The 22588-nt window shown below is 38.3% G+C and overlaps 1 pseudogene; it reads right to left on the bottom strand.

The window, feature by feature from the left end:
- Positions 1-1271: 1271 nt before the first annotated feature.
- LOC147169390 (arachidonate 12-lipoxygenase, 12R-type-like) lies at positions 1272-22579 on the bottom strand (annotated as a pseudogene).
- Positions 22580-22588: the final 9 nt, after the last annotated feature.

The following is a 22588-nucleotide window of genomic DNA, read 5'->3' as shown; positions in this document are numbered from 1 at the left end:
CTAGAAACAATGAGCTACAACAGGTTCTTATATACTGTGAATGGGGGAGTGGGAGGTGTGAGAGGTTTTCGATTAGGGAGGTACCTGTGACAGGTTCATTAGGAATGTTAGACGTGTAGGAGTAATGACCAGTGCAAATGTGGTCATTCCCAATTAGATCAAAAGCTCAGATGAGATCAAAGGGGAAGGTAAAATCAAGAGTTTGATGAGCATCAGGTTGTTGAGCCCTTCAGCCAGGATTCAAACTTGTTCAAGGTTCACCTGTATAAGGTTTGTTGCCACCATTGTTGTACGGCTTCCCTGCCAAAAAACTATTAGGTTACGCAACAACAACTTTTCAACTGTAAGAGCTGGTAGTTTCTCTTTGCTTTCATGACAGGAGTAAAAAAAAGAAAAGACAAAATGTTAAAAGCAAATATGTAAGAAAAGCTTTGAGAGGGTACAAAAAAAAAAAGAATTTAATATCGTGAGGTATTTCAGTTATCAGCATGATTGAGATATATATGTGTAAAGTATTCCATTACATTTTGAGTTAACGCGCAAAACCAGTAACTACGTTAAAAAATTTAAATGACAAAAAAAAAACATTTACATGCATTCGAGACAGAGATTAGTTTATGACCGGCCGGCCCTTGCAAAATCTTTGATTAAAAATATAACGTGAAATATGCAGTGCCAACATCATAAAATGAAAACATTGGTTCGGTCTGAAAAGGCAACAAAGCAATGACAAAAACCTGTCCATTAGGTTGCCTTTTTTAAACTTCCATTGGACACAGATGGAACTCACCTACTGAACAATTAACCTCCATTACAGGCATTTGTTTTGTTTAGCCGAGTTTTAATTCCATTTTCTTGCGCTGTGTCTTCCTGGATGGCGACACTTTAAAATGGACGATGGGGAAACCACATTAAAGCAACCCAACTGTGATGCTCTATCGTTCACACACACATTATGGCACAATTCTACTTTGACGAAAGAATGAAGTCCAAGTAGTGTCAAGCAAGAACTAATGGTTAAATAGTCAGATTTGTAAATTCTTGTGATATTTAAACTTTTATTTGCAACAAACAAATACATACATTGTTTAATAAAAACAAGGTTTCACATGCTTTTCACTTACCCTGCAAGTATTCAAGTCGATACAGAGCACAACAAGAAAAAATATATATATTTGACTTACAGGTAACTAACAAGTCCTTCCTCTTTTGTTTATTGTTGGAAAAGTCAACCAGCCTCATGAAACAAATTGTGATTAACTTTCCGATGTTTAAATGGCCACACTGTTCTCAACCTTCTTAGGATCCAGATAAGTGTAAGGGATTTCCAGACTTTCATTTCTGTTGTTGATCGTAATCGCCAACATGTCAAGCTCAGCTTTAAAATCCATTTGCAACTGTCTCTTCAGCGTAATGGGCCTCGGGGTAGTGGCCGAGCGGGACCTGTTGACATAAAGAACATCTGTGAATATATATAACACTTCTGTCATCAACCAATTCTCTTTTTATTTTAGACACTTTGATCAGCTTGACCTGGTCAGACAGATACTAGATTGTTTTCACAACCAGTCCTCATGTGCTCCTTTGGCTGGGAAAAGACATGTGAGCGTGTCCATTGCAGTGTTCTGAGGGGGATTCTTCATGACTATGAGGCCTACTATCAATCCCTTTACAACTGGAGTAGAAGCTTTGTTTGCATTTCTAGCAAGTCAAACTTCTGCTTGGTTGAATCCTCCACCGGTTATGATCTGAATTGAATTTAATAAAATGTCAAGGCAGCATTGTAGACAAGAGGTTAGCACTTGTGCCTTACAGTTCTACCATTCGGGTCTCGAATCTTGGTTTTGTCTTTCCTGTGTAAAGTTTGCATTGTTTCCTTGTGCTTGCAGGAGATTTTTCCTTTCTCTGGGTCTTGCTCTCAAGGGAGGGAACATTGTATCATGCGATTGACAGATGATCATTTAAATGCACTTGCAGACTGTCATGTATTAATGTTCCTACCCTCACTTATGGGCACTAACTTTTATTCATGGCTGAAGTGACAAGACCATCACAAAAATCACAAATACAATACAATACAATACAATGAATTTCCTTCAGAGGCAGGCTGGAATCACCCTTAGGAAAGTTTAGACATCCAGGAGTGACTCTGACTTTCCGCAGCCGTACACCAGGGCAGAGCTACGACACACTGAACTAGCTAACTTGGAACTCATGGAGGCGGCTTGAGAAAGGGGGATCTTAGCGTTGCTAGTTAGAGTGGTACCCCCACGACCCAGATCTGGATCAGCGTAACAATAAGTGTCTGTTTTTTCCCCACAAAATTTTTGTCACGTCAACTTTGGTGTACTTACAAAGTCTGAGGACTGCCTGCTGAGCAGCCAGACCGTCGCCATTCCCTGAGCAGTCACGTTGATCGGGGGTAATGTCTCTAGCATAGTGGCCTCGCTTGTTGTCCCCTTTTCAATTGGTGGAGCTCGCTGCAGGGTGACGGGAGTGTTGGGCATCCAGCCACCATAGTCATACTGCAATGAGGGTTTGCATTAAGACCGGAAGTAATACAAAGGTTATTTCTGTTTATCACACCTTTCCGCTGTTTACAGCTGCATGTTGGCACGAGCTGGTGAACATCACCATGGTGGCAAACTTGGTCAGTTCAGGTACAGTGGTGAAACGCTCAGGGATTTCTGAGAATGGAAAATAAGAACATGATTAAACTTTATCACTGCCAGAACCTTGAACTGCTGATAAATAAAATGTGCACGCACTTAGCAATGTGTAGCATCATTCTCTGTAAATATCACCTGTTTGTGGCTGGGAAAGGAATCCGTGTTCAAAGATGTCCCCAATCCAAGTCTGCAGTTCTGAGTCTTGTAGGACCTCCTTGTCACTTTTGTAGTAGTACTGTATTACTCTCTGCACATATCTTTTGAGACATATCCATTCTGCTAAATATTTTCAATTATACTTACAGACTCTATAGTATCCGACAGTGGTTCTCAACCCCGATCCTCGAGTACCCCTATCCAGCCTGTTTTCCATGTCTCCCTTAGCCAACACAGCTAAGAATCGTTATCAGGCTTCATGCAGGCTTGGCTGATTAGCTGATCAGTTGAAACACCTGTGTTGGCTGAGGGAGACATGGAAAACAGGCTGGATAGGGTTACTCGAGGACCGGGGTTGAAAACCACTGGTATAGGGTAAGGAGAAATATATCTGCACGTTCAATCAGATCCTCGAGAAAATTTAAATTTGACCTAAGTGTCGCCCCACTACAAAAATTTGTCAAGACTGGTGTTGCAATAATTTGTCATGCAAAAAGTCGTACTTGAAAATGATGCTCCAGTTGGAGTCCATCATCTCTGTAGTAGAAATTGGGAACGTCCTGCAAGTCGCGATTAGCAATGTTGTCAGGGATGCAAAGGGATCTGTAGGTGATCGAGGACAGCGATCTTTCCAAGATCTTCGTCAAAGCCTCTCCATCAGAAGCAGCAAACTGAGGAATGGTACAGTACATGGTGTAAAGGCCTCGATACACCAATCTGACGTAGGCCAAATGTGACCAACGCCTCCCCCCTGTGGCATCAGCCTGGCCGTCGGCACGTCACGCGATTGAAAAATTACAGAAAAACACACCATAACAGACAGGCACCGACGCCATTTATTAAGTATCTTCTGCATGAGAACTAATCCCCCTCCCTATCTTTGGTGGCGGTGACGTGGGCCTCGTAGGATGTCTTGGAATTTTATTTGAGCATTCATGGCTGACGCAGATTCGCGCGAGTTATGAAATAAATGACAGCGATTGACGACGACGCGCGAGGAATTCAAATCAGTGTAACCAGTTCACAGTGACATAATGTTAAAGAGATTACATTAGTATTTTAAGACCTTCCACAGTTAACTATAGGCTATATGCTTGATTAAAGCTTACCTTTGACACCATGGCGATGTAGTTTTTTATAATCCACTATGCTTGCTTTGAATTCATTTGGACAGAATGTTTACTGATAAAGGCTACTTTTGTCACTATTCCATGGAGGTCTCAAAGAAAGTGGGTGTGCGTTTAGTCCGCAGAGGCGGTGCGGAGGTGGGTCTGCACCTAATGACGTCAAAAAGTGAGCACCTGCTTGTTTTCTCACGGTGGGAGGGTCTGGTGCTTGGAGAGCAGAATGGCCTAGAATATCTCATAGAGGGGTGAATGGAGGAAAACACCACTTCGGTGATGTTTTTGGTGGGGAATTAACATTTTAACATGGCTAAAAGCTCAAAAAGTTCCTTTTTTACGTTACAGTCCCTTTAAGAAATATGTTTGAAGACAATGAGGATGTTGAACATTTCGAAGGCTTTGTAACTGAATGCATGATGAATGATTACCACTTGATCCTTGAGGTTATTTCAAGTGCGCTCCAGTGTTGAAGGTAAATTAACCGCAGATGCAACACAGTTTGTTGATTAAAAAAAAAATATATATATATATTGAAGGTTTATAATAATAAACAGATTTGTGTCAACGCCATAGGAGTAAGCTCTGAAATGATTTTGGAATTATGTTTCTATCTGTTTCAGGAGATGTCGAGATATTTAGTAGGCGGTGACAATATTGTTGAATTTCCAGGAAAACTTCAAGTTTTCAGGGGTGATTCAAAAGTCACCTACAGGTTTTAGAGGCATGTTTTGGCAGGCGCTTTAGGCCTAAATGGGTTAATCAGGCGGCGCAAGCCGACGCCCGGACGCTTTCCGACGTCGGATTGGTGTATCGAGGCCTTAAAACAGAACAGCTTAAATGTCATGCTGAAAGGAAAGGTTGACTTTTACCAGGGTGAAGACTCCAATGGGTCCTATGAGCTGCTCCCGAGCTAATTATTGATATGTAGAGTGTATCGAGTGTGAGGTATGAGAAGCTAAAGGGATAGAAGGAAAGACCATGAAACAAAATCTTGAGACAACAGATGTCTTGATTGACATTTAGTTGGTTGAGAAAAGCTCCTGTTACCTTGTACAGTGGGTGCACCATGGGCAGGTTGCGCAGCAGTGACACTGCAAAAACTTCAGCCAACAAGTGAGTGCGCAGCAAGTGGGCGTTGATTTGGTGCTCTGAGAAATCAGCACTACTCAAATATAATCAAAAGTAAATATGGACGTTTGGGGGACATCATGTTGTATTTTTATAACTGACAATTCTACAAATGATCTGCACTGTAGCTCCATTCTCCCCTGAGATACTTCTCCACTTATTATTATTTTTTTAACGGAAAATCATTGCCTCAGATTGAGGTGTTGATTTTTAACCCAGCCATGTCACATTTTGATAAAGCCATCATAATTACAAACCATCAACGCAACCAATACAGACTCCATATCCCTCACCTTCTACCGGACCTATGAGGTAAAAATTCAACTATTAGGAGAATCTGCCAAACATTCCCAGCACGCCGACATTATATGCTTGGGCCTGTCAGATTTGTTCAACAGGTGGTCAGCTAAGCCCCTCTCTTTACTTGAGGGTCCATGACATTCAGTCGCAGATCTGATGATATATTCACAGTACAAAGTTGATCACTGGCCTGTGACTGGGAGTCTGGTGTCACGTGCACTTATGGTCGAGCATATGGGACCCAACGTGATGTTAGTAAGTAGATAAGAAGTCTTGTAACATAGCCCGTCTATCTATCCAATACTGCAGAATCTCTCTACCTTACCCATAAACGCAGGCTTTGGACATTCACCATTACAAATATTTGACCCGTACATTGGATTAATCTAATGTCACCTGAATGGCAATTGGCATCAGCTTGTCGTCGGGTCTTTTGTGAAGCAAGACGACGGGAGCCACTAAGTGTTGCTGCATCCCTTGTATGGTGTGTGCTAGCATTCCGTCAAGGTTCTTGTAGTCACACAGGTACACGTTACCTTGCTGTTTGACGGCAAATAAATATGAATGCTTATATTGTCTGTACTACATACCGTATAATCAAGTGCAAAGCCGAGTTTTTGTGTTGTTGACAAAACAGCTCTGAATATTCAAATCTCAATTAAAACGATTGTGAGAAGAATATGAAACAAACTGTTACCTTCATCTCATTGTACAAGTTTGAGTAACCGGGAATGGAGACCATGTCATCAGTCATGGGGAAATTCTCGGGCAGAGTTTTGATACGTTGAATCAAGGTGGGATTGACTCCATTTAGGAACTGATATGAAAATAACCAGTCCTCCTTCCAGTGTTCTTGGACGTAATCTGACAAAAGGAATAAACGTTTAAAGCACATTGTAGTAAGATAAAATAGAACTGTCAAAGTTAAAGTGTTGACTCTGGAGATTCATTTAGACAAAATAGACAAAAATGACCTTATCAAGTTCATCTTGATAAGGTGTGTCGTGAACAGGGAGGAAATAGAAAGAACAAAGAGATGATTGGCATATGGCATCCCTGCCTACTAATTATCTTTGCAAAAGTGAGTAAATCATGAAGTTTTAATTCTAGATGACACACTAATTGCAACGTGGCTTCCAAATAATTAAAACTGCATTCACATCTTTCAATTAAAACTGACAATATATTTATTTTTTGTGTGCGTGCAAGTATACTCATCATTTCATGTTTTAATATGGTGCCTTGTGGGGACCTTGGTTGGCAACCAATCAGCTTTTGGCACTTTAGGTACAAACTCAAATGAGAACACAAAATAAAAATAGTGTTTTAATGTACTTACTGATCCTCTGGAGTGATCAAAGACTTGAGCCATGTGCGGTTGCTCTTGCCATCTGTGCCCACCAGCTTGATGTGCACGTTGTTCACCGTGTCGGCGTGATATCGGTTGCCTGTGTAGACGGTCACCTTATAGTTCACCATTATTACGACTGAATGATGAGGAATACTAATACGGGAAATTTGATTTCTCGTTCAAGTAGAGACAACCGGCCACAAGTTTCTTGTATATTATGTATGGTTGTTAGGGGGAGGTACCAGTGACTGAGTGAATGAGTGGTTTTTATTTTCGTTTTATTGTCTGATGTATCTGCGCAATGTTGTGACATTTTAATTTGCAAGCTAAGGACTTCCACATTTAAATCCCATTAACAGTAAATGCAGATGCAGTACAGTAAGGCACTCAAGAATCGGACTCATCTGGTGCATCATGTTAATGACGATATTCCTTTTTGCACAACTGTATGATTGTCAGATGTGATCACCCGATATAATCGTTAAGTAACAAATTTGGTCAAATAAGGAATGTGATTTGTTCAGATTATCTTTTGATCAACGAATTAGAAGCAATCAAAAATGAAGGATGCAGACAACCAACCAAGTGATATGCAACGGGGGGAAAATCTTGTTAAATGGGGTCATTTTTCCCGCCCAGAATAACAGGCATTGTACATTTTATTTGTGACAATTAAGTGGAACAGGGATTACTGAATGCTTTCACCCTTTACAAAGCTTTTCTACCTTCAAAGTGAGGACCCTGATAGACCAACGATCAAAATTCCTTGGCGGCAAGTAAAACGGTTTGTGACCATTAAAACTGTTGGTCAATGTCTGGCGAAATTCTTTATGAGCGTTCTCGAGATCAGTCTTGGTCTTGAGGCTGGTCCCAAGACCACTTTTTAAGGGTCTCGGTCTTGTCTCGGAATTGAAGGAATTTTTAGTCGGCCTTGTCTCGATAGGCGGACTCTGAATTTCTGATCAAGACTGGTCGAGGGTTTTTTTTGTATGATTTTTCCTTGATCTATACAGTACTGTACAGCATTTTTCTGGGATTGGGTTCAGTCATTTTTACTGATGCTATTTAAAAAAAAAAGTGTATGCAGTCTTTCCCAACTGCAACTTGCAACCTGTGGGAAGTTCATCTTGATAAGGTGTGGGGTGAACCAGGAGGAAATAGAAAGAACAGAGATGATTGGCATACGGCATCCCTGCCAGGTAATGGCCCAACAAGATTACGCAACAAAAGCAGCAGCATTTCTCAACTTTTGCTGCTGGCGTTATCGAGTTTTACCCATCGCAAGAGTTACTTGGTTATTTAGTGTAGCAAGATTGCAGTTTGTCAAGAAACGGTTTCATCCCTACGTTACGCCCTTTTTGCGGTTTGACCTTCTATCTAATTGGGTATGTTTCTGTATGTGGGCTGTTTTGAAAACAGTATTGAAGCTAAGGCAAAATATAAATGAGTCATTTTACTTTCAGTTGTACTTGCTAGTACTTGTTGGAGAAATCAAAAGTAATTTACGAACTTTGCAAAGCCAAATCCAAATAGCATCTTAGTTGAACGTCTTTGGTGTATCATCTCAGAGCAAAATACCCTACTCAACTCAATACCTATGGGGTCCTCGTAAATCAACGCTGCTGGATTGTAGCGCTCGTAGGCAGGCCTCAATCTGCAAGCAAGGCGTTTTGAGAATTGTTTCTATGAGAAGAATATTAGAAAGACGTCTTTAAAGCTGTTAGTTTTTATTGTTTCGTTCAACAGTTGTAAATAAAAATAATATATATTTCCAAGGATCAAATTAAGCTAGTCTTTGTATTGAAATATATTTTATTTTTTTAATTGTTTTTATTTTGCCGTTAAAAAAAAGACAGAGGAAAAAATGAAAAAAGTACAAAATAATGAACAAAATATAAACCGAAGATTGCCGTTTCTCAAGAAACGGTTTCATCCCTACTTTACTTTGGTGCGGTTTGACCTTTATCTAGTTGGTTATGTCTCTGTCTGTGGGCTGTTATGAAAACAGTATTGAAGCTAAGGCAAAATATAAATGAACTGTGACATGTGAGTGTTGACTTGTTTTGCAACTGAGTCTAAAACAATCTTGGACAAAAAAATTAATTCAGGTCAGACATCAAGTTGTGAAGAAAACCCAACTGCTACATCCAACTACAGTTCAACTACAGTTTTGATTATTATTAGTATCATCAGATTGCAGAGGCTGATGAGTGTATAATTTACTGTTTGTTATGTGACTTAAGAGGCATATTTTTTCCTCAAATATCTTGGAAATACAGTACTGTACTACTACCTCCTTCGACATTAAAAAAGATATAGTGGGACTGTTTAATGTTAGCTAGTGCAAGAGACGTGCAAATGTTTTTAAATTAGTTTTGTTCATTCCTTCATGATGGTATCAGAAAAACACACACACAAAGAATATGTACATAGTCTTTTCCATTTGGCTCAACCGCTTGGGCTCAGATCTGAGGGGAAGGGACAGTCAGGAGTCCTGTGGGCTTCAGCTTGTTGATCCCTCCGTCTAGGATGCAAACCTGTGGGAATTTCACCTTGACAAGGTGTGCAGCAAACTTAGGAGGAAGCAGAAAGACGGAAGATTTGACAGAAGAAAAACCCCTGCAGTGGGGCGTTCTAGCATGTGCCGTGCATTATGTGCAGCCGCACAGGGCAGCATTGGTGGGTGGCGGCAATTCAAAGAAACGGCTTTCTATTGTATAATGCCCAGTTTTACTTGTTTTCAAAGGATTTTTAACAGATTCATTCAGTTTTAATGAGAAAAGCATTATAACATATCAGGATTATAGCATATTGAAAAATGCATGTTGTAATGGGAGTCAATGGGACAGTAAATAGTTCTAGGGATGGGAGTGTATTGTCGATGAAAATCTACTTTTAATTGGCTTGCAATGAAAGATCTGAAGTTATTTTAAAGAACAGCTTGTTATAAGCTCCTGTATGTGGCCAAAATGTAGCCTGTTAACCTTGAAACTCAACGATCTGTGAACTAAGGAAAAAAAGAAAATCTTGCCATCCTAAAATAAGTCTCTTTTTTTTTAGAAAACATGAAAAACTGAACCAAGCACTGATTATATGTATTAACAATTTATATTGTGAAAGATCTGAAGGGCCGCTTTGTTTTTTGTTTTTGATGATTAATTTGTCCTATCGTCCCAAAATTGTAATGCGGTATGGGACTCTGTAACTGTAAAAAGAATACTAACATATGATATGTAACTGGTCATATTACTTCGTTATTGCCTAAATGTAATACATTACTGTAATACATTACTGTAAATAACACGTTAGCCCAACACTGGTAAAAAAAAAATATATATACATATATATATCTATATATACAGTGCTGCTCAAAAGTTTGTGAACCCTGCAGGCATGGTTTTATATATATATATATATATATATATATATATATATATATATATATATATATATATATTTATATATATATATATATATATATATATATTTATATAGTGAGTATATATATATATATATATATATTTATATAGTGAGTATATATATATATATATATATATATATATATACTCACTAGGTCCGTCTTGGGGAAGTCCTGGTAGTCGGATGAGTAGTACGTTGTGTTTTTCCCAAAGCCGTTGTCACCTGAGACCTTCGGTGGCTGCGCATGTTGTCTGTATGTTGCACTTTTTGGCGTCCAGAAGAAGAGGTTGATGGATTCACGGACGCAACGTTCAATGTCAATTTCTAAGGGGGAAAACAGCCAAATGAAACAAGCCATCCGTTGATCAAGGTTGCAAAACACTCAAAATGTCTCTAGCACTGAAGCAAAATGACAAAGAAAATATGGCCATAAAATGCTTCTCTAACTTTCCAACGCCATCTATCAAATGCTTACCAGCTCCAATGAAAATCACAAACATAAAGAAGACGCCTACTTTGTATAAACTTTTGTACATTCCTATTTGAAGAAATTTTCTCATTTTTTTTCATTAAAAAAATACACACAAAATCTGACCAACAATCTTTACCATTTTAAATATATTTTCTATTTGAGGATTTTTACATCAATTCCAAAATTGTACTCATTTAAATATGTATTTCATGCTGCGTAGAAAATGCGATTAATCGCAATTAATTATGAAAAATTATGCAATTAATTAATGAAAAAATTGTAATCGCTTGAAAGAACTAATAATAATACAAAATAATAAGAATTGAAATACCAGAGTTTGGCACATCAATTAATTTAAATTTTGAGTGTCCATCCTTCTGTCATTGGCAATCTGCCAATATTTTAAGCCAAACCACATAATAATTGTCATTTGTGAGCGCAAATGGTCATTGACGGACAAAAACCCACTTGCGGCAATGCTTAAGTAAATTTCCTGTCATTTGTTTACCTCCAACTAAAGAGGTGTTCGTTATTGACAAACCTTGTAGGGTATCAAACACATGATGGCAGACAAGCGCACAAAAATCAAATTAACCCACCTGTGCCCTCTCTGAAGAGGTGGTGAGCCTCCCCACAACAGATCCAGCAGTGCACTGGAAAGGTGTAGACGTCATTCTTGGGTGATTTGATTTCCACCTTATCAGGGAACCAAGCGTCATCATACGAATCGGCGTTAGGTCGTTTGACGAGTTTGATCAGAAGCAGCCGTCCAAGGGAGTTTGGGCAGGAAACAGTACAAGTTGACCCCTGAAAAAATGACAGGAAATGTTGTCTCAAGAAATAAATAATAGACCCTGTACTTTTATTTTGATGACCAATGCTAAAGCTAGTTTGCGCATTGGTTTAATTTATATTCTTGTTAAATTATGCCTCCGAAAAAAGGTTTGCTAACAAGTACATTCCCAGCAGTTTTTTTTTCTCCTTCGAGAACCTTGATTTTCTTTTAGGTAGTGTACTACACTAATTATCTTTGCAAAAGTGATTAAATCATGAAAGTAAGTTTTTATTCCAGATGACACACTAATTGCAACGTGGCTTCCAAATAATTAAAGCTGCATTCACATCTTTCAATTAAAACTGACAATATATATATTTTTTTTTGTGCGTGCAAGTATACTCATCATTTCATGTTTTAATATGGTGCCCTGTGGGGACCTTGGTTGGCAACCAATCAGCTTTTGGCACTTTAGGTACAAACTCAAATGAGAACACAAAATAAAAATAGTGTTTTACTGTACTTACTGATCCTCTGGAGTGATCAAAGACTTGAGCCATGTGCGGTTGCTCTTGCCATCTGTGCCCACCAGCTTGATGTGCACGTTGTTCACCGTGTCGGCGTGATTTCGGTTGCCTGTGTAGACGGTCACCTTATAGTTCACCATTATTACTACTGAATGATGAGGAATACTAATACGGGAAATTAGATTTCTCGTTCAAGTAGAGACAACCGGCCACAAGTTTCTTGTATATTATGTATGGTTGTTAGGGGGAGGTACCAGTGACTGAGTGAGTGAGTGGTTTTTATTTTCGTTTTATTGTCTGATGTATCTGCGCAATGTTGTGACATTTTAATTTGCAAGCTAAGCACTTCCACATTTAAATCCCATTAACAGTAAATGCAGATGCAGTACAGTAAGGCACTCAAGAATCGGACTCATCTGGTGCATCATGTTAATGACGATATTCCTTTTTGCACAACTGTATGATTATGTCAGATGTGATCACCCGATATAATCGTTAAGTAACAAAGTTGGTCAAATAAGGAATGTGATTTGTTCAGATTATCTTTTGATCAACGAATTAGAAGCAATCAAAAATGAAGGACGCAGAACAACCATGGTGATATGCAACAGGGGGAAATCTTATTAAACGGGGTCATTTTTCCCGCCCAAAATAACAGGCATTGTACATTTTATTTGTGACACTTAAGTGGAACAGGGATTACTGAATGCTTTCACCCTTTACAAAGCTTTTCTACCTTCAAAGTGCTCAAAGTGAGGACCCTGATAGACCATGATCAAAATTCCTTGGCGGCAAGTAAAACGGTTTGTGACCATTAAAACTGTTGGTCAATGTCTGGCGAAATTCTTTGTGAGCGTTCTCGAGATCAGTCTTGGTCTCGAGGCTGGTCCCAAGACCACTTTTTAAGGGTCTCGGTCTTGTCTCGGAATTGAAGGAATTTTTAGTCGGCCTTGTCTCGATAGGCGGACTCTGAATTTCTGATCAAGACTGGTCGAGGGTTTTTTTTGTATGATTTTTCCTTGATGTATACAGTACTGTACAGCATTTTTCTGGGATTGGGTTCAGTCATTTTTACTGATGCTATTTAAAAAAAAAAGTGTATGCAGTCTTTCCCAACTGCAACTTGCAACCTGTGGGAAGTTCATCTTGATAAGGTGTGGGGTGAACCAGGAGGAAATAGAAAGAACAGAGATGATTGGCATACGGCATCCCTGCCAGGTAATGGCCCAACAAGATTAGGCAACAAAAGCAGCAGCATTTCTCAACTTTTGCTGCTGGCGTTATCGAGTTTTACCCATCGCAAGAGTTACTTGGTGATTTAGTGTAGCAAGATTGCCGTTTGTCAAGAAACGGTTTCATCCCTACTTTACGCCCTTGGGTGCGGTTTGACCTTCTATCTAATTGGGTATGTTTCTGTATGTGGGCTGTTTTGAAAACAGTATTGAAGCTTAGCCAAAATATAAATCAGTCATTTTACTTTCAGTTGTACTTGCTTGTCACTTGTTGGAGAAATCAAAAGTAATTTGCGAACTTTGCAAAGCCAAATCCAAATAGCATCTTAGCTGAACGTCTTTGGTGTATCATCTCAGAGCAACATACCCTACTCAACTCAATACCTATGGGGTTCTCGTAAATCAACGCTGCTGGATTGTAGCGCTCGTAGGCAGGCCTAAATCTGCAAGCAAGGCGTTTTGAGAATTGTTTCTATGAGAAGAATATTAGAAAGACGTCTTTAAAGCTGTTAGTTTTTATTGTTTAGTTCAACAGTTGTAAAAAATATATATATATATTTTCAAGGATCAAATGAAGCTAGTCTTTGTATTGAAATATATATATTTTTTTTAATTGTTTTTATTTTGCCGTAAAAAAAAGGACAGGAAGAAAAAAAAAGTACAAAATAATGAACAAAATATAAACCTCACTTTCCAACGCCATCTATCAAATGCTTACCAGCTCCAATGAAAATCACAAACATAAAGAAGATGCCTACTTTGTATAAACTTTTGTACATTCCTATTTGAACAAATTTTCTTTTTTTTAAATTAAAAAAATACACACAAAATCTGACCAACAATCTTTACCATTTTAAATATATTTTCTATTTGAGGATTTTTACATCAATTCCCAAATTGTATTCATTTAAATATGTATTTCAAGCTGCGTAGAAAATGTGATTAATCGCGATTAATTATGAAAAATTGTGCAATTAATTAATTACAAAATTGTAATCGCTTGAAAGAACTAATAATAATACAAAATAATAAGAATTGAAATACCAGAGTTTGGCACATCAATTAATTTAAATTTTGAGTGTCCATCCTTCTGTCATTGGCAATCTGCCAATATTTTAAGCCAAACCACATAATAATTGTCATTTGTGAGCGCAAATGGTCATTGACGGACAAAAACCCACTTGCGGCAATGCTTAAGTAAATTTCCTGTCATTTGTTTACCTCCAACTAAAGAGGTGTTCGTTATTGACAAACCTTCTGTCAATATTGACGGAATGCCCACCTCTGTTAAATACTACAGTTACTACTTTGCTGGTATTAATGCCTTCTTTTATTTGCTCTTGATTCTTAGAAACACTTGACGAACAACACTTAAAACACTTTTAGGCCTCGGTCAGCTACCTGATAAGGGTGTGTCTTTGTTATGGAACACGTCATTGATATCATCAAGATTTTTCCAATTTTCTTGGTTGTCAGCCAGCCCTTTTATGTTAAGCTCAACCAACCTGGGAAAAAAGCAGGCAGATTTTACATAGCAAAAAAAAAAACAACAACAACAAACAATGTTGATTGATCCCATCATATTGTAAATTTTGGATGGCTCTTATCCTGCAACCACTGTGAATAAAAATTTTGTAACTTTGGTGAATGAGAACTGGATCGCAACTGTGGCAGGGTCAAAGGACCATCTGCCTTAATGGTGTGGGGGACACCTGGGGCATAAGAATCCCATCTGTTGGGTGGTTTAAAGATTAATGTAGCCTCATACAGAACACTTTAATTATAAAAAAAAAGTAAACATTGGATGACACTCACTCATAGTCTGCACTTCGCTGGATCAGCTCCCCCTTCCTCGCGTTCTGTCCAAGAGAGTGGCTTTCATCAAAGATCCTCAGAGCTGTCAGAGCAAAACCACAAACATATTGCATGAGGAGGATTATTTGTAGGGTATCAAACACATGATGGCAGACAAGCGCACACAAATCAAATTAACCCACCTGTGCCCTCTCTGAAGAGGTGGTGAGCCTCCCCACTACAGATCCAGCAGTGCACTGGAAAGGTGTAGACGTCATTCTTGGGTGATTTGATTTCCACCTTATCAGGGAACCAAGCGTCATCATACGAATCAGCGTTAGGTCGTTTGACGAGTTTGATCAGAACCAGCCGTCCAAGGGAGTTTGGGCAGGAAACAGTACAAGTTGACCCCTGAAAAAATGACAGGAAATGTTGTCTCAAGAAATAAATAATAGACCCTGTACTTTTATTTTGATGACCAATGCTAAAGCTAGTTTGCGCATTGGTTTAATTTATATTCTTGTTAAATTATGCCTCCGAAAAAAGGTTTGCTAACAAGTACATTCCCAGCAGTTTTTTTTTCTCCTTCGAGAACCTTGATTTTCTTTTAGGTAGTGTACTACACTAATTATCTTTGCAAAAGTGATTAAATCATGAAAGTAAGTTTTTATTCCAGATGACACACTAATTGCAACGTGGCTTCCAAATAATTAAAGCTGCATTCACATCTTTCAATTAAAACTGACAATATTTTTATTTATTTTTTTGTGCGTGCAAGTATACTCATCATTTCATGTTTTAATATGGTGCCTTGTGGGGACCTTGGTTGGCAACCAATCAGCTTTTGGCACTTTAGGTACAAACTCAAATGAGAACACAAAATAAAAATAGTGTTTTACTGTACTTACTGATCCTCTGGAGTGATCAAAGACTTGAGCCATGTGCGGTTGCTCTTGCCATCTGTGCCCACCAGCTTGATGTGCACGTTGTTCACCGTGTCGGCGTGATTTCGGTTGCCTGTGTAGACGGTCACCTTATAGTTCACCATTATTACTACTGAATGATGAGGAATACTAATACGGGAAATTAGATTTCTCGTTCAAGTAGAGACAACCGGCCACAAGTTTCTTGTATATTATGTATGGTTGTTAGGGGGAGGTACCAGTGACTGAGTGAATGAGTGGTTTTTATTTTCGTTTTATTGTCTGATGTATCTGCGCAATGTTGTGACATTTTAATTTGCAAACTAAGCACTTCCACATTTAAATCCCATTAACAGTAAATGCAGATGCAGTACAGTAAGGCACTCAAGAATCGGACTCATCTGGTGCATCATGTTAATGACGATATTCCTTTTTGCACAACTGTATGATTATGTCAGATGTGATCACCCGATATAATCGTTAAGTAACAAAGTTGGTCAAATAAGGAATGTGATTTGTTCAGATTATCTTTTGATCAACGAATTAGAAGCAATCAAAAATGAAGGACGCAGAACAACCATGGTGATATGCAACAGGGGGAAATCTTATTAAACGGGGTCATTTTTCCCGCCCAAAATAACAAGCATTGTACATTTTATTTGTGACACTTAAGTGGAACAGGGATTACTGAATGCTTTCACCCTTTACAAAGCTTTTCTACGCTCAAAGGGCTCAAAGTGAGGACCTTGATAGAACATGATCAAAATTCCTTGGCGGCAAGTAAAACGGTTTGTGACCATTAAAACTGTTGGTGAATGTCTGGCGAAATTCTTTGTGAGCGTTCTCGAGATCAGTCTTGGTCTCGAGGCTGGTCCCAAGACCACTTTTTAAGGGTCTCGGTCTTGTCTCGGAATTGAAGGAATTTTTAGTCGGCCTTGTCTCAATAGGCGGACTCTGCATTTCTGATCAAGAAGGTGTGGGGTGAACCAGGAGGAAATAGAAAGAACAGAGATGATTGGCATACGGCATCCCTGCCAGGTAATGGCCCAACAAGATTACGCAACAAAAGCAGCAGCATTTCTCAACTTTTGCTGCTGGCGTTATCGAGTTTTACCCATCGCAAGAGTTACTTGGTGATTTAGTGTAGCAAGATTGCCGTTTGTCAAGAAACGGTTTCATCCCTACTTTACGCCCTTTTGCGGTTTGACCTTCTATCTAAATGGGTATGTTTCTGTATGTGGGCTGTTTTGAAAACAGTATTGAAGCTAAGGCAAAATATAAATGAGTCATTTTACTTTCAGTTGTACTTGCTAGTACTTGTTGGAGAAATCAAAAGTAATTTGCGAACTTTGCAAAGCCAAATCCAAATAGCATCTTAGTTGAACGTCTTTGGTGTATCATCTCAGAGCAAAATACCCTACTCAACTCAATACCTATGGGGTCCTCGTAAATCAACGCTGCTGGATTGTAGCGCTCGTAGGCAGGCCTCAATCTGCAAGCAAGGCGTTTTGAGAATTGTTTCTATGAGAAGAATATTAGAAAGACGTCTTTAAAGCTGTTAGTTTTTATTGTTTAGTTCAACAGTTGTAAAAAAAAATATATATGTATATTTTCAAGGATCAAATGAAGCTAGTCTTTGTATTGAAATATATTTTATTTTTTTAATTGTTTTTATTTTGCCGTAAAAAAAGGACAGGAAGAAAAAAAACGTACAAAATAATGAACAAAATATAAACCGAAGATTGCCGTTTCTCAAGAAACGGTTTCATCCCTACTTTACTTTGGTGCGGTTTGACCTTTATCTAGTTGGTTATGTCTCTGTCTGTGGGCTGTTATGAAAACAGTATTGAAGCTAAGGCAAAATATAAATGAACTGTGACATCTGACTTTTTTTTGCAACTGAGTCTAAAACAATCTTGGACAAAAAAATTCATTCAGGTCAGACATCAAGGTGTGACGGTAACCCAACTGCTACATTAAACTACAGTTTTGATTATTGTTAGTATCATCAGATTGCAGAGGCTGATGAGTGTATAATTACTAGTTTTTATGTGACTTAAGAGGCGTGCACATTTTTTTTTTTTAATTAGTTTTGTTTATTCCTTCATGATGGTATCAGAAAAAAACACACACAAAGAATATGTACATAGTCTTTTCCATTTGGCTCAACCGCTTGGGCTCAGATCTGAGGGGAAGGGACAGTCAGGAGTCCTGTGGGCTTCAGCTTGTTGATCCCTCCGTCTAGGATGCAAACCCGTGGGAATTTCACCTTGACAAGGTGTGCAGCAAACTTATGAGGAAGCAGAAAGACGGAAGATTTGAGAGAAGAAAAAACCCTGCAGTGGGGCGTTCTAGCATGTGCCGTGCATTATGTGCAGCCGCACAGGGCAGCATTGGTGGGGGGCGGCAATTCAAAGAAACGGCTTTCTTTTGTATAATGCCCAGTTTTCCTTGTTTTCAAAGGATTATTAACAGATTCATTCAGTTTTAATGAGAAAAGCATTATAACATATCAGGATTATAGCATATTGAAAAATGCATGTTGTAATGGGAGTCAATGGGACAGTAAATAGTTCTCGGGATGGCAGTGTATTGTCGATAGAAATCTACTTTTAATTGGCTTGCAATGAAAGATCTGAAGTTATTTTAAAGAACAGCTTGTTATAAACTCATGTATGTGGCCAAAATGTAGCCTGTTAACCTTGAAACTCAACGATCTGTAAACTAAGGGAAAAAAAAAATCTTGTCATTCTAAAATAAGTAATTTTTTTCAGAAAACATGAAAAACTGAACCAAGCACTGATTATATGTATTAACAATTTATATTGTGAAAGATCTGAAGGGCCGCTTTGTTTTTTGTTTTTGATGATTAATTTGTCTTATCGTCCCAAAATTGTAATGCGGTATGGGACTCTGTAACTGTAAAAAGAATACTAACATATGATATGTAACTGGTCATATTACTTCGTTATTGCCTAAATGTAATACATTACTGTAAATAACACGTTAGCCCAACACTGGTCAAAAAAAAAAAAAAAATATATATATATATATATATATATATATATATATATATATATATATATATATATATATATATCTCATGTAAAATATATACTCACTAGGTCCGTCTTGGGGAAGTCCTGGTAGTCGGATGAGTAGTACGTTGTGTTTTTCCCAAAGCCGTTGTCACCTGAGACCTTCGGTGGCTGCGCATGTTGTCTGTATGTTGCACTTTTTGGCGTCCAGAAGAAGAGGTTGATGGATTCACGGACGCAACGTTCAATGTCAATTTCTAAGGGGGGAAACAGCCAAATGAAACAAGCCATCCGTTGATCAAGGTTGCAAAACACTCAAAATGTCTCGAGCACTGAAGCAAAATGACAAAGAAAATATGGCCATAAAATGCTTCTCCTTGGAAGAGGTAATGACCGTTTATTTCTTTAAACTACATTCCCATGATACAGCAGTGGGGTATTTCGAAAGTCATTTACATAGATCCTTACATGCAAACAAAAAGTTGTACCTTTTTGGTCCTTCCCCCCACCCTAGCCGCCCCTTTTCTATTTGTGTACCTTTTCTAACCTCATACAGTATTTACTTGTACCTATGGTTTCAATTGTGAACCCTACCAGGTACTTTTTTGTTGTTGCTAACTTTGGAGAACAAAAATAGACCCCGACACTACACGACCCTTTTATTCTGAGAGTGTAGGAAATTACAAGTCCTGTTTAATGTCTTAAGTCAGTCTATTTGACTAAACTGCATGTCATCGTAGTGCGACAATAGTAACTGTGGTCTGTTGTTCACTGTCAAACCTACAGGCTGGAGCCCATAAGTTTCCTTGCCCAATTCCTTTTACAGAGACACACACTAATGTTCCGTGAAGGCAAATAAAAAATTATCGGGCAGAGTTTTGACACGTTGAATCAAGGTGGGATTGACTCCATTTAGGAACTGGTATGCAAATAACCAGTCCTCCTTCCAGTGTTCTTGGACGTAATCTGACAAAAGGAATAAACATTTAAAGCACGTTATAGTAAGATAAAATAGAACTGTCAAAGTTAAAGCGTTGACTCTGGAGATTCATTTAGACAAAATAGGTCATTTTACTTTCAGTTGTACTTGCTTGTCACTTGTTGGAGAAATCAAAAGTAATTTGCGAACTTTGCAAAGCCAAATCCAAATAGCATCTTAGTTGAACGTCTTTGGTGTATCATCTCAGAGCAAAATACCCTACTCAACTCAATACCTATGGGGTTCTCGTAAATCAACGCTGCTGGATTGTAGCGCTCGTAGGCAGGCCTAAATCTGCAAGCAAGGCGTTTTGAGAATTGTTTCTATGAGAAGAATATTAGAAAGACGTCTTTAAAGCTCAGTTAGTTTTTATTGTTTAGTTCAACAGTTGTGAAAAAAACAATTGTATCAAAGGATGAAATGAAGCCAGTCTTTGATTTGAAATATATTTTCTTTTCTTTTTTTAATAGTTTTTATTTTGCCGTAAAAAGTAAGAGGAAGAAAAAAAAAAAGGTACAAAATAATGATCAAAATATAAACGTAACTTTCCAATGCCATCTATCAAATGCTTACCAGCTCCAATGAAAATCACAAACATAAAGGAGACGCCTACTTTGTATAAACTTTTGTACATTCCTATTTGAACACATTTTTTTTTCATTAAAAAAAACACACAAAACAGTCTATCATTTTAAATATATTTTCTATTTGATGATTTTTACATCAATTCCAAAATTTTACTCATTTAAATATGTATTTCAAGCTGCGTAGAAAAATGCGACTAATCGCGATTAATTATGAAAAATTGTGCAATTAATTAAAGAACTTGCTTGAAAGAACTAATAATGATAAAAAATAATAAAAATTGAAATGCCAGAGTTTGGCACATCAATTAATATAAATTTTGAGTGTCCATCCTTCTGTCATTCGCAATCTGCCAATATTTTAAGCCAAACCACATTATAATTGTCATTTGTGAGCGCAAATGGTCATTGACGGACAAAAACCCACTTGCGGCAATGCTTAAGTAAATTTCCTGTCATTTGTTTACCTCCAACTAAAGAGGTGTTCGTTATTGACAAACCTTCCGTCAATATTGACGGAATGCCCACCTCTGTTAAATACTACAGTTACTACTTTGCTGGTATTAATGCCTTCTTTTATTTGCTCTTGACTCTTAGAAACACTTGACGAACAACACTTAAAACACTTTTAGGCCTCGGTCAGCTACCTGATAAGGGTGTGTCTTTGTTATGGAACACGTCATTGATATCATCAAGATTTTTCCAATTTTCTTGGTTGTCAGCCAGCCCTTTTATGTTAAGATCAACCAACCTGGGAAAAAAGCAGGCATATTTTACATAGCAAAAAAACAAACAACAACAACAAACAATGTTGATTGATCCCATCATATTGTAAAATTTGGATGGCTCTTACCCTGCAACCACTGTGAATAAAAACTCTGTAGCTTTGGTGAACAAGAACTGGACCGCAACTGGCAGGGTCAAAGGACCATCTGCCTTAATGGTGTGGGGCACACCTGGGGCATAAGAATCCCATCTGTTGGGTGGTTTAAAGATTAATGTAGCCTTATACAGAACACTTTAATTATAAAAAAGTAAACATTGGATTGGAAGTTCTGTATACACAGTGAGGACACTCGCTCATAGTCTGCACTTCGCTGGATCAGCTCCCCCTTCCTCGCGTTCTGTCCAAGAGAGTGGCTTTCATCAAAGATCCTCAGAGCTGTCAGAGCAAAACCACAAACATATTGCATGAGGAGGATTATTTGTAGGGTATCAAACACATGATGGCAGACAAGCGCACAAAAATCAGATTAACCCACCTGTGCCCTCTCTGAAGAGGTGAGCCTCCCCACTACAGATCCAGCAGTGCACTGGAAAGGTGTAGACGTCATTCTTGGGTGATTTGATTTCCACCTTATCAGGGAACCAAGCGTCATCATACGAATCGGCGTTAGGTCGTTTGACTAGTTTGATCAGAACCAGCCGTCCAAGGAAGTTTGGGCAGGAAACAGTACAAGTTGACCCCTGAAAAAATGACAGGAAATGTTGTCTCAAGAAATAAATAATAGACCCTGTACTTTTATTTTGATGACCAATGCTAAAGCTAGTTTGCGCATTGGTTTAATTTATATTCTTGTTAAATTATGCCTCCGAAAAAAGGTTTGCTAACAAGTACATTCCCAGCAGTTTTTTTTTCTCCTTCGAGAACCTTGATTTTCTTTTAGGTAGTGTACTACACTAATTATCTTTGCAAAAGTGAGTAAATCATGAAAGGAAGTTTTTATTCCAGATGACACACTAATTGCAACGTGGCTTCCAAATAATTAAAGCTGCATTCACATCGTTCAATTAAAACTGACAATATATATTTTTTTTTTTGTGCGCGTGCAACTATACTCATCATTTCATGTTTTAATATGGTGCCTTGTGGTGGGGACCTTGGTTGGCAACCAATCAGCTTTTGGCACTTTAGGTACAAACTCAAATGAGAACACAAAATAAAAATAGTGTTTTACTGTACTTACTGATCCTCTGGAGTGATCAAAGACTTGAGCCATGTGCGGTTGCTCTTGCCATCTGTGCCCACCAGCTTGATGTGCACGTTGTTCACCGTGTCGGCGTGATATCGGTTGCCTGTGTAGACGGTCACCTTATAGTTCACCATTATTACTAC

The sequence above is a fragment of the Leptonotus elevatus genome, chromosome 8 (genome assembly GCF_054856555.1).
Source record: "Leptonotus elevatus isolate MCC_2025b chromosome 8, RoL_Lele_1.0, whole genome shotgun sequence".
NCBI classification, from domain to species: Eukaryota; Metazoa; Chordata; class Actinopteri; order Syngnathiformes; family Syngnathidae; genus Leptonotus; species Leptonotus elevatus.
This window is presented reverse-complemented; position numbering and strand designations above follow the sequence as displayed.